We start from the raw sequence: 12279 nt of genomic DNA, 5'->3' as shown, positions 1-12279 counted from the left end.
TGTAGCAGACAGAGAGACGGAGCTGATCAGATAGACTAATCAGAAAAAACTGGAATACATGTCAGTAACTGTGTTCGAACCTGCTCTGGAGCCATCAGAGATGAAATTTCAAAGAAGCTTACAAGGCACTGACTTTTTCTACGGCTACAACAGAGTAAGCGGAAAACGAAGTGTAATTCGAGGTAAGCTTAATCCACTCACATGCACTGCGTTACCTGTACACAGAACCAGTCTTCTGCTACATTTTGAAGCCTGTGGAGACACAGGGACGGGGTGTCACCCACACGCACCGTTCCACGGCAGCTTCAGCTGCTCAGGTCCACAGGTCTCTTCCTTTACCTGCTCGGAACAAAAAGAAAAGCAAGCTTGGTTGACGGTGAAGCACCCGCAGGAGCCATGGAGGTGGGCAGCCCCGACAGGAGCCTGGTGGCTCGAGGCCCGGGGACTGGTGGTGGTGGGGAGGCTGAGGACAGCTGCGGCTGCCCCACATGCCCGGGGGCCCAGAGAAGCTCCCGGGGAGGCGGTGGGCTTTGGGTGACCTGGCAGGAGGCTGGGAGAGCAGCCATGTGACTCCTGGGTTGCTTTCGCAGTTCCTGCCCTGGAAGGTGTCCCCAGGGCGGCTCACCCAGGGAAGCCACAGGAGGACTCCTGCAGGCTCTGTGCGGGTTCTGGGCCACCGCAGGGGGCAGACATGCCAACGGGCACATGTGTGCGTGGATGGCAGCGCCAGGCCCGCGGCCAGCGAGCACAGTGCGGGGCTGGGGCAAGCGGCAGCAGAGAAGCAGGCAACCAGGCCCCTGCAGGACTCAGCCACCGTCAGGGAGACGTTTCCGGAGCTCCGGGGGGAGGTGGGGAGGGGGCCTGCACTCAGCGTCGCTTGGACGCGGCCAGTGACACAGGCACAGACGCTGTGCGTGTGACCTCAGAGGTCAGGGAGCAGGGGACACAGATCCCCAGAGCCGACGTTCTCAAAGAGAAGACGGACAAGAAGTGATAAACGCCATGAGCAGGCATGCCGTTCAGACACCGCAGGTGACAGGACAAACCAGAGCAGCAGAGGGGGTCGGGAGAACAGGGGGTCCAGAACACCTCCCTAAAGTCACATGTGAGCAACATTAGAATGTCAGGAATAACTTCATGCCAACAGAGCTGAAAACTCCTAAGGAATTTGACAAATTGCTTGAAAACAGCTCACCGGAAGTGAGGTGAATGGAAACAGAATCGAGAGTTCTGGACCCCTAAGGACGCTAAGCCAGGCGGGTTCCGCCAAACCTGCGTGCGGCAGCCTGCCCCAGACAGACCCGCCCGAGCACACAGTGGGTGGTGTTCCCGACTCGGGCGAGGCTGCACAGCACAGGCCAGGAGGCCCGGGGGACGCAGCCCAGCAGCAGCTGCAGCACCGCCTGCAGAGCGTGCAGGAGGCGCACCCTGGAACCCGAGGGGCTCTGCGTAAGAAACGAATGCCGTCTATGACAAAAGCTAAAAGGAGAGAGATGCTAAGATCTCCCCAGACACACACACTCTCAGCAAGTTAAGAGCAGAAGGAACTTCCCCACCGGAACAAAGCTCTCCATCTAAGAGACACTAACACTTCCATCCCCTGGAAGGTTCATGCCTGACTGCAGGGCTCTCTTCCCAGCAGCCACCTGCAGGGAGCAGCTGCAGCTGTGTGTCTCCTGGACGCAGCGGCAACCAGAGGTCAGCGCCAGCGGGACGCATGACCGGACAGGTGCTCCGAGCCAGCAACTGCTCCATGACGCTGGGCACTTCCGTGCGTGTAAACACCACCACCCTAAACAGCGTACTGACCCCTACTGCTCCCAGGCCAATGGCTGAGACTTGGCGGAGAGGCCAGTGGGGACGGCCGTGGCTGGTGCCTGGGAACCTGGCTGGTGACAGTTTCCACCGGTGACTTAAAGCTTCCCTGAAAGCTCAGCAGGGTCCTCGGGAGCTGAGGGCCTGCCAGGCAGGAGCCTCCGTGAGAGCCCCGTGGGCCCTGGTCTCTGGGGCGACAGCCCTTCCTGTCGCTGAGCGCGTCCATCCTGACTCCTTGGGGAGAGGGCTCTGGACGTGGTGCCGGGTCCCCTAAGGCTTGTCCCATCTGCCGCTTCCTTCACAGATTCTGCTGTGACCTTTGGCTGAAATAACCCACAGGCCTGTGCATGAGGAGTCCATCCGTGCTCCCGCACACCTGGGGCACACCCCTCAGCCTCTCGACGCCCCAGGCCTGCCGGGCCTCTACATGTCTGCCCAGACAAGCCCGTCCGGGCCAGAGATGGTGACTGAGGCCTGGCTGCCCTGGCGGCCCTGACCCTGCTACGGCCTCGTCCCCTCTGCTGCTCCCCCAGGGCACGGTGGCACCTCTACCCCCTTCCCCGGGCTCCAGGCTGATCCAGGCCCCACCCTCCTGCTTCTCAAGGGCTCTGACGGTCCCATCAAGCCCTTCTCATCTGGAACCTTCCACACCTCCCTCCTGACAGAACCTGCCTCCACAGGACACCCCACCCCACGACTCAGTCACCCCCCGCCCAGTCTTCCATCTTCTACTCCACAAAGTCCTGGTGACAAGGACATCATCAGCCCCCCAAGATATAAGGCCACTGCCCGCCTGCAGCCCCACTGACCCCTCCCGCCACCAGGGGGAGCAGCAGGGGCCAGACACTGGCCTCAGCCCCGGACGCTGCAGAAGGGCCAGGCCGCACGCCGCACGCCTCTCAGGGTCACTCCAGAACTCAGCGGCATTCACTCCTGCACGAAGAGGCCCTTCTTCTGTCCATGCATCCCAGACCACTGCCCTGTCCAGACCCCTGTCCACCTGTGTGCAACACCCTGGACACCACAGCCCCACGTGGCACACTTGGGTGACACACACATCCCCTTTCCTCCTCCAGGAAAACACACCAGGCTTATACTGCATAAAAGTAGTAGACACAGTCACTAACCACAGCTTGGAATTCCTCACTGAACGCAGTTAAGGAGAAAGCCCTCTTAGTCTTAACCTGCAACACTCACTGCTGCTCCCCACGTGTCGGGGACGTCCACTGGCCTCACTTCCACCGGCACTGCAAACACACACAGCCTCGTTCACACTCACAGGCATCCTCACACTCACAGGCGTCCTCAGACCCTCAGCTGCTGTGAGGACGCCTCCCCACACTAGTGCCGAGAACCAGGCACAGTCCGGGCTCTCTGACTGTGGCTGTGGCCGGGTGTGACCAGGGGGTCCCATGGCTCCAGCCAGTGGCTCCAGCTCCATGGTCCACAGCCAGTCCCCACTCCCTGCCCTCAGGAACCCTGAGAAAGAACCACCTCCCCATACAAGCCCACCCAGGTCATGCTTCCTTCTATCGATGTATCTTATGAGAACCTTACTGTTTTTGATTTATTTTGCAGTTAGTGCTTCTAAACTTTATTTTCCTAGGAAACCGGTCATCAAATTTATTGTCACAGAATTGCTCAGAGTAGCCTGAAAACGTATTAAACAGCTTCACTGGGGAACATCTGACAAGTGACACATACTTTAAAGGGCCCCTTGGGCCCTGGTTCTGGACGCTGTGTAGACAGGGCCAGGCAGCCTCCTGAGACTCACTGAGCGGCCACGGGGATGGGCAGCTCACCCCTTCTGCTCTGAGTGGTCCCCACCCTGACTCTCAGCCCCCTTGCCCGCAGACAGACACCTGCCTCTGTCCCTCAGGGTTGCGGGAATGAGGGTGCGTGAGGAGAGGTAGCCACAGCACTGTGTGGATGGCCTGCTGGGGAAACGCCCACTGAGGACGTCACCTGTGCCCGCTCGCCCCGTGTGAGCCTCCGCTGCCCTGGGGGCCAGCCTTCCACCCCTTCACTTCATCCTCGCTCCACCACCAGAGCCCCCACCAGCCTCTGTGCCCGCGGGCTTTCCCTGGACATCACCGTGGCTCCCAAATGGACGGCAGAGCCACCAGGACACCCCCAACCACGTGTACCACCAATTCTTTCTCCACAGACACTGTGAGCCTGACCACCTCAGAAAAGCAACCCCGATGCCCCCGAGAAACCAATCGCAGGGGCCCGACCGCGGACGAGCCGAGCCCTCCCCACGCTCCCCGTCAGTCTCCCCGTTCACGCCAGCGCCTCCATCCACGGCGGGGCCCATCCGCGTCCAGCTCCGTCCCCCGGGGCCTCACTCACCTCTCGGCTGTGTACACTCCCGGCAATCCATCCTCAAAGTGCCATCAGACAGCAGCGAGACTCTGGACGGGTCACCCGTGCTCGAGTCTGAGCCCATTCGCCGTCTTGTCCCCAACTGTCAGCTGCCCAGGGTCTGTGCCCTGCGACCCCACAGGGGTCAGCACGCCACGTCCAGCAGGGGGCCCACCCCAGAGCCGGTGTCCAGTCAGCCTGAGATACTCCTGACGCCCTCTAAGAACTCCAGGAAACCTATCCGTTTATTTTCACGCAGAGCTGACCAAGTGCGGCCCCTGGTCCCTGCACATGCCCTCTTCTCCTGACCAGCCACGCCAAGCAGAGGCCCACACTCAGCTCCCGCCCCTCCGCCTGGGGGAGCGGGCCAGGCCGCCCGCACCAAGTCCCCAGCAGGTGCCTGGGGAAAGCCCTGCTCTGTTGGGCCCCCCAAGTCCTTCTCCTCGCAGCTGGCCTGTCCACGCCGGGCCCCGGTGACCTCACTGACACAGCTGTCATGGGCGTCTGCCCTGTCCTGCTCACCAGGCAAGCGCGTGTCGGGTCATGGGCCCCAAACATTGTCTGGCGGCAGCAAGGTGTCTGCAGGAGTCCCGGGGGCGGCCGGCCGGGGCTCTGCACTCAGAGCGGCGCTGCTCGCCCAGATTGTCCATGCCGCCTGCGCCCCGCTCGGCGCGGCTCGGGGGACCTCCACTGGGAAGTCCTGCGAAGCTCAGGGAGCTCCATAGCCCCCGTGGGCCCTGCAGTTCTAGGACATTCTACCTGCAGTCCCGCCTGGGGTCCTTGCAGGACTTGCTGGCTCACTCTCAGCATGTCTTGTCTCGAGCATCCCCTCCCCAGTGAGCTCTTTGAGACCATCCTAAGGTCCACACCCACGTGAATGACTCCGAGCCTTCCCCCTCCAACACTTAACTGACCACTTTGTTATTACTGGCACCTAGATTACACTGTCAGGCATGTGACTGGGAGCGCTGAAAATTCAACAGACAGGCTGTATGATAAAATTGAGAAAATCTGTCCAAAGGCTAGAAAAGACGGGATATAGAAGAAATGCCACATCCAACCAACAGGTGCTCCAGAAAAGGGAAACAGACAAGAAGCTCTGACAGACAGTCGAGTTGGGCTGGGAGCACACGCATTATGCACACTCATTCACAGGCGACACTTCATGACCTGGAGAAAATGATTTGTGTGTCTCCAGCTGGGAGAGCCAGACGGCAAGGGCCTTGGTGCTGCCCACATCCACGCAGGTCCCCGAACCTGAAGACATCAAGGGCGCGAGTGAGAGTCCTAAAGGCTCTGGGGCAGGAGGAGCCGGGGGGAGGGATCGCCTGCACCAGCCTCCTCACCTGCAGCGCCTGACTCCAAGAAGTCCAAGGAAGGACACCTGGGACGTGGGGTTCCACAGCCAGACGACTGGCCCAGCCGACTGGCAGAGGCCTCGGGACACGTGCACAGGACACCCTGAAGCACGGCACGAGCCAGCAGGTGCTTGCGTGGCAGCACAGGTGCAGTGAGTGCGGGGTGCTGGCAGGCCAGCCACTCTGGCGGTGACCGAGGAACGACGTGTGGAGAGATGTCCCCACTCCGACCTGGGCGGGGGCTGCCGTGCAGACAGGGGCAGGGGCCCCACAAGCCCAGCATGAGGCCTCCAGCCGGGACCAGGGACGCGGACAGAGGACCAAGGAGGGCACAGGGCGCGGGCCGGACCCTCGAGAACGTGGGCCAGGAGAGGGACAGCAGGCAAAGTGAGGCAGGAGGGAAGTACGGCCAGAGAGCAGGCTTGACTCACAGTCTCACCCGCTTCCCACTCAGGTCCAAGATTCGAAGAAGCACAGAAAACACAGCGAAAGGGCTGAGGCCCCGAGACACCGCTGCAGGCGGCTGCTGTAAACCCTGCCCAGGGGCAGACACACAACCCCTCCACCAAAGAGACCGACTCAGGCAGAACCAGGGACCCGGCTGGGCTCCCCAAGGGGTCTCAGCTCTGTGCCTCAACACGACTCCTCATCACCCCCAGCCCACGTCTGAGCTACAACAGCCAGCTGGCCCGGCCGTGGTGCCAGGAAGCCCCAGGGAGAACACCACCTCACTCGGTTCGCAGGTGCCCCTGGGGGGTCACACCAGACAGGGGATTCAGGGGCTGAGACTCCGGGAGCCTTGGAAGGGAGGGGCAAGTGGGTTTCGCACTTGGGGAGTATGAATCTAGGGGGGCCAGAGGGAAGACGATCAAAGGCAGAATTCTGAGATGGTCGCAAGGCCCTGGGCCCTACCGGACACACACCTCTGCTCTCATCATCCCACCTACTGCTAAAGGGGTTTTTGAAGATGTAATTAAGGTCTTAAATCAGCTGACCTTACAACAGGGCAAGTATCCAGAAGCCTGACCAAACTGCACTGTCTTTCAGAGCTGTTTTCTCAGCTAGTGGCAGAAGAGCAGGTCACAGCAAAAGGCAACATGCCTCGACGGCCCTCGGCCCCCAGGCAAAGGACCGCAGGGCCTCAGGGCCAGGGCGGGCCCGCTGGTGACTCCCTGACAAGGGCCGCCCCGCACACCGACCTCGGCCTGGGGCCCTGGGCAGCGGAGTCAGCCACGTGCTGCCGGACTTCTGACCACGGAGCCGTGACACATAAGTGGGTGCCCCTTCAAGCCACTAAGTTTGTGGCAATTCGTTTTCCAGCAATAGAAAATGAGACAACAGGGTCTGGGGAAATGAAAGCTGCTAGCTTCTAGAAGAAAGAGCGAGTTTCCCAAACACGTGGAAAGCAAAGTAGCCACCACCTCTGGACATGCTCTCATCCGGCCCCCACTCTCCCAGCTCCAGAGACAAGAGTCAGGCTGATAAACATGTGGAGGAGGCAAGAGCCCCTTGGTATGGACTGAACTGTGCCCCTCAAGCTCACGTGTTAAAGCCCCAATCCCGTCTCCACACACGGGGCCTCTGTGAGGCTGACTCATGTGTCGGGGCTGACGGGTGAGCACCCTGCCAGGAAGGGGCCAGCCTGCTGCCAGTCTGCCTGTGAGGGTGAGAAGGCCTGTCCAGGCCAGGAACCAAGCCCACTGGCACCCTGAGCTTGGACCTCAGCCTCCCTGAACCACCCTGTCTGTGGGGTCTCATCCCGGCCACGGTGTGGAGACCCCGTCTCCCAGTTCCTTCTCGGGGTGGCTGCTGCAAAGCAGGGAAGACAATTGCCTCTCGCAGTTCCCGTCTCCAGGGTACAGAGGAAGTTATTCCACCCAGAGGAAATGCTACTCCACAGCAGAACTCATATTTTCCCTGACAATGTCAAAAACTTTCTACCCACTAAACCTTTTATAAAGTCCGCTAAAAGCAACACAGCTGACCTGAGTGGGACTCGCCACCGTGCGCCTGTGACGACGACAAAACGTCCCCGGACGCCTCTGTCAGACACAGATGGGGCGGCTGAGGCAGCCCCCCAGGCAAGAGCGGGTGCCGCTCCCAGGACAGAGCTCGGCTCCTCTGGGCTCCCCAGAGCCTCGGCCCATCCACGGGGACAGGAGCGACGGCAGCGCTGAGTGCGGGACGCACGGCCTGCCAGCACAGCACGGAGTCCCCACAGCCTCCACGAGGCATCTCTCAACCCAGGAGGGGCCCATCCCCCTCTGTCCTCAGGGTAAACAGGGGACGCAGACAAAGGCAGACGGCACCCTGAGTGAAGAATCAGAAAAACTCACAAGTGATGGGTGGCCTGAATAGTCTGTGCTGTGGGGAGCCCGAAAGGGTGGGAGGACCCCAGTGCCACGCAGGGAGCCACCCGCCTCTCAGACGGAAAACGCTCAGGAAGACCTTCCTGAGCCACGCGGGGCGAGCTGAGAGTGGACAGGAAATGAGCCCGTACGTGGAGTAGCGTCCACTTCTCAGTGTGACCGCGATGGCGCAGTTGTGTGCAGACCGTCTTCTCACCAGCGTCACGTGCTGTGAACCACCTACGGAATGAGGCAGACAGTCTGCAGCTACTTCAGACGATTCAACCATAACTGTGTGTTTAGAGAAACCAATAAGCAAATGTGGCGAAACACACGCAAGTGCTGAGTCCAGGGTTAGGGCGGCGGGTGCTCATTGTCTCATTCCTGTTTTCTCCACTGTGTTCTTTTTTTTCCTCAGAAACTTTGGTGAGAAACTAAAAGGGGCTTTGCTGGTGGCTCAGTGGTAAAGAATCTACCTGCCACCGCGGGACACACGGGTTTGACCCTTGATCCGGGAGGATTCCACACACCCTGGAGCAACTGAAGCCCGAGCACCACAACTGCTGGACCTGTGCTCTGGAGACGACGGTCCCCGAGAGGCCCCCGCACTGAGACGGTCCCCAACGAGAGGCCCCGGCACTGAGAAGCCCGCGCCCCAGACGGGAGAGCAGGCCCCGCGCCCCACAACGGGAGAGCGGTCCTCAGTCTCCACGATGGGAGAGCAGGCCCCACGCCCCACAACGGGAGAGCGGGCCCCACTCACAACCAGAGAACAGCCTGCACAGCAACAAAGACCCAGTACAGCCATACATAAATAAATAATTTTTTTAAAAGTAAAACTAACTTAAAACAAAAGCAGAAGAGGCTGACCCTTCTCGGCCCCTCATCACCTGTGACCGCGCCCTGCGCCTGCGTGTTCTCACCAGGCAGCTGCAGGCGAGCAGGTCGTCCTGGGTGATCCACAGAAGGCATTAATGCACACATCAGCTCCAGAACAGGGCTGCAGAAGGGAACAGGTCAGCTTTTAGCTAGCTGAGCACCTTCTACGTGCCAGGCCCTGCTGAGAATCAGCAAACATAACAGCTGACAAGACCCCCCGCAACCAAACCTACTGGGCCACCACGAGACGCACAGAGGACCCACAAGTTGGCCAGGAACTTCAGGGAGAGCTGTGGACACCTTCCTATTCTTTGCTTTTTCATGTCAAACACCTGGAATTTGCTGTTAGTGTGGGAAAGTCCAGCAAATATTGATGCGTTTGCTAAAAAAATTCACCTAAGCATTAGAAGTTCTCTTCAAAAAAAGAAAATAAGCCTAATAACTAGTTTTTAAAGACACTCTAGTTACTTTTAAACTAGCTCACTTTTTTACAACAGTGAAAAACTATCCACTTGCAGAACTGAGGAACAGTTCCATTTTTTGAAGCATAATGAATTGTGCAGCATGTTTGCAATAGCAACAGCAAGTATCAGAAAGGTAGTAAGTTTTGTCCTCAAACCTCAACATATTGCAATAGAAAAGAAAATTACCTTTCAACTTCAAATTCGATTCTGACCATTAGCCAAATAAAACTATGAAATGACAAATCCTGTCATTCAGTAAATTAAAGAGTAATAGTAAGGCTAACACAAACTTTGTTTATAACCCAAATAAGGAAGTGTAATCACTGGGAAGGACCCTGCTTCACCCAGCAAGGTGGAGACCTAGCAGGTCCAGACTGCAGGAGAGGACGTGCCCTGCACGCGGGACCCAGTCAAGGGCAGCGGGCCCCACGTGGGTGCCTTCACAGCCTTCACGGTGCTGCAGCGCTGCCCCGGCACCCAGGAGGGGAGGCGTGGGCTGAGAGCCAGGCTCCAGCACACAGGTTCCTGGAGCATTCTTCCCTTCGAGGGTCAAATATGCAAAACATCTTGGATCTCTCACTTCAAAAATGTCTTAGAAACATCAGTTTATAATTCCCAGAGCAAAATAACTGGCAGGAATCAAAGTTCCAGAAACAACTAAAATCACTGCACTTGAAGCTTCAAACAACTCTACATCTCTGACACACATGCCTACAGTTTAACTGCGTGTGGGGTGGGGGCTTATGGTTTGCTGCAAGTGTTCTAGGCTAACTCCTAAAAATCTTTCCTGTTTGTAACTTCTCTCCCATCACGCGCAAGCTCCAGCATCACTGCATCAGCACAATGGCGACATCAGAGCAACCCGTGTAACTCAAGAGACAGCTGAGCTGCTGCACCCTCGGGCTGACCTCACTGCGCCGCACAGCCCTGTTCATTCACCCTGCAGGGCACTTCTCAGAGCTAACACCTAATGGAGGCCAGGCATTAGGATGGCCCAGCCCCTCCCAGGAATCACCTGTGGCGTTGCTCCGGCTCAAGCGTGGGCAGGCCTGGCAACTAAGAAACACAGAACATGGTAACAAAGAACATGGCAAAAGGGATGGGACATTCCAGCCGAGATTAGGTCACGCACACTGTGGCCTCCTCCACTCTCTCATTCAGTCACTGGCTCCCTCAAGCTGCCCTATGGATGTCTCCAGCAAGCAGCCTGGAAGCAGATACCCGCAGCTGAGCCTACCAGCCAGCACCCTGTCTGCAGCCTTGGGAGACTCTTGAGGCTGGGGACGCAGCTAAGCTGTGCCTAAACTCCTGACCTCAGACAGTGAGATAACTGATGTGGTCTTAAGGCACTACATTTTGGGGTAACTTGCAGGACAGTAATATATAAATAATACAACCATCCAGTGCTATCACACCTTCAAAAATCCAAAAATGAGAAAATAAAGAGCCTAATCAAACTTGAATGCCCAGTTTCACAAGTCTTTTCCAACACTTCAAAGAAAATTAAGTTTTTTAAACAGTAAAGTGTATGTTTAAACAAACGAACAAAATCAGAAGCCAGCACTGAGCAAGAAGGTCCCAAGCGTGGTTACGTTTGACAAATAAAACTTTCTAGGCTGGACTATTCATGGACTCCATTTAAGATTAGGTCCTACGAAATGTTACACTGAAAACTCAAAGGGGGTTTCTTCTAAGTAACCAAGAAGAGAAGTTATGGCACAAAATGAAACAGTGACCTACCTGATCATTCAAGCACCTCCCTTGGGTTTTAGAGTCACGCCCCATTCTCACACAGGGCAACCTCTCTGAATGTACTCCTGCCTCTTGTCCATACAGCGAATGCGCTGCACGCTGGCCCCACGCCAGGCAGACAGTGCCCCCCTGGGCAGCCTCATGCACTGGACACTCTGGAGCCTTCCCTGGCCCAAAGGCAGCAAGTCTCCATCCCTACTTTCAAAGTAAAGGACACGGCAAGCAAGATCTGGGTGAGGTCAGAGGGCAAGGTTTTGGAGAAGCAGAGCCCCCAGCCCAGGGTCTCTTCCTGGAGTGGAAAAGGCGCCTGATGGCTCACTTGACACACACTGGACCAATGGCCCCCAAACCCCTCCCGCAACCCACACGGCCATCTGGACCCCATTCCTCCTGGAAGTTCCTGGACACCGAAAACACCTCCAGACCTAGAGAACGGGGCGCTTTTGGTGACACCACCGGAGGGCGGGGAGGGTAGAAGTGACTGAAGATGACCATCACTGACCAGAGTGCAGGTAAGGCAATGGCAGCCCTGGAGCAGAGACTGGGAGAGCAGGGTGGGGGCAGCTTCCTGGGTCTGGGGAGGGGCACCCTGCTGGCTCGGGGCACGGAGCCAATGTGGAGTAGGATCTCCATCAGTCTCAACCCAGCCTAACCCCGGGGGCCAGTCCAGGCAGCAACTGCTGAAGGTCAGAAGGTTTGTGGGGCCCAGGCGCTCAGGGGCCTCACAGAGAGGGCCGGTTTGCACCTGTGGGGCTTACATACCCAGGATCCCTGATGCTCCAGACCTTTATAGCAGCTGGGGTCCAGCTGAGTAAGCTGAGTGGATTCCAGGCACTCTGGAAACTGACCCAGGGCCCAGGCCCCTGGGGGTCCAGCCTGGGGTCCCAGCACTCCTCAGAGACCACCCTTGAGGCCTGGGTGCTTCTCAGTGACTCAAGAGTCGCAGCCTTCCTGGGGGCCTGTCTCCAAGTTTCAGCTCTCATCACAGTCCCGGTCCTGTCTGAGAGCCAGCCTTCTCCAGGACTGCCCAGCGTCCAACTCTCCTTCACGACCTACCTGGGTCATCCCTGCAGCCTGTCACAAGACAGAGCCCTCCACGTGGCACAGCCCCAGGGTCCTGGCTCCTGGGAAGGACGAGCTGTTCCAGGGTCCCAGAAGTGTTCACAGGACAGTTTTGAAATCCTGGCCCTACTGGAGACCAGTCCTGGGGTCTCAGTCCTCTCTAGTGGGTTTACTCAAGTCCTGATCTTTCCATGGGCCAGTCCTGGGGTCCAGACTGCCCCCAGGTGACCCATCCTA

At 58.1% G+C, this 12279-nt stretch overlaps 1 protein-coding gene across 6 annotated transcripts in view; it reads right to left on the bottom strand.

Moving 5' to 3' along the window:
• The window catches only part of PCGF3 (polycomb group ring finger 3), a 45508-nt gene that overhangs the window by 32364 nt on the left and 865 nt on the right, over nucleotides 1-12279 (bottom strand). For 4 of the 6 annotated variants that reach the window (XM_086404393.1, XM_086404397.1, XM_086404395.1 and 1 more), the window contains exon 2: nucleotides 216-339. The gene's annotated coding sequence lies outside the window, so the exon portion shown is untranslated. Of the gene's footprint in view, nucleotides 1-201; nucleotides 340-12279 lie in introns of all 6 variants that reach the window. The other 2 variants (XM_086404394.1, XM_086404396.1) reach the window with 1 other exon arrangement.

This window comes from Bos grunniens, chromosome 6 (genome assembly GCF_055505025.1).
Source record: "Bos grunniens cultivar Pamir isolate PY7600 chromosome 6, Bosgru_T2T1.0, whole genome shotgun sequence".
Lineage (NCBI taxonomy): Eukaryota > Metazoa > Chordata > Mammalia > Artiodactyla > Bovidae > Bos > Bos grunniens.
This window is presented reverse-complemented; position numbering and strand designations above follow the sequence as displayed.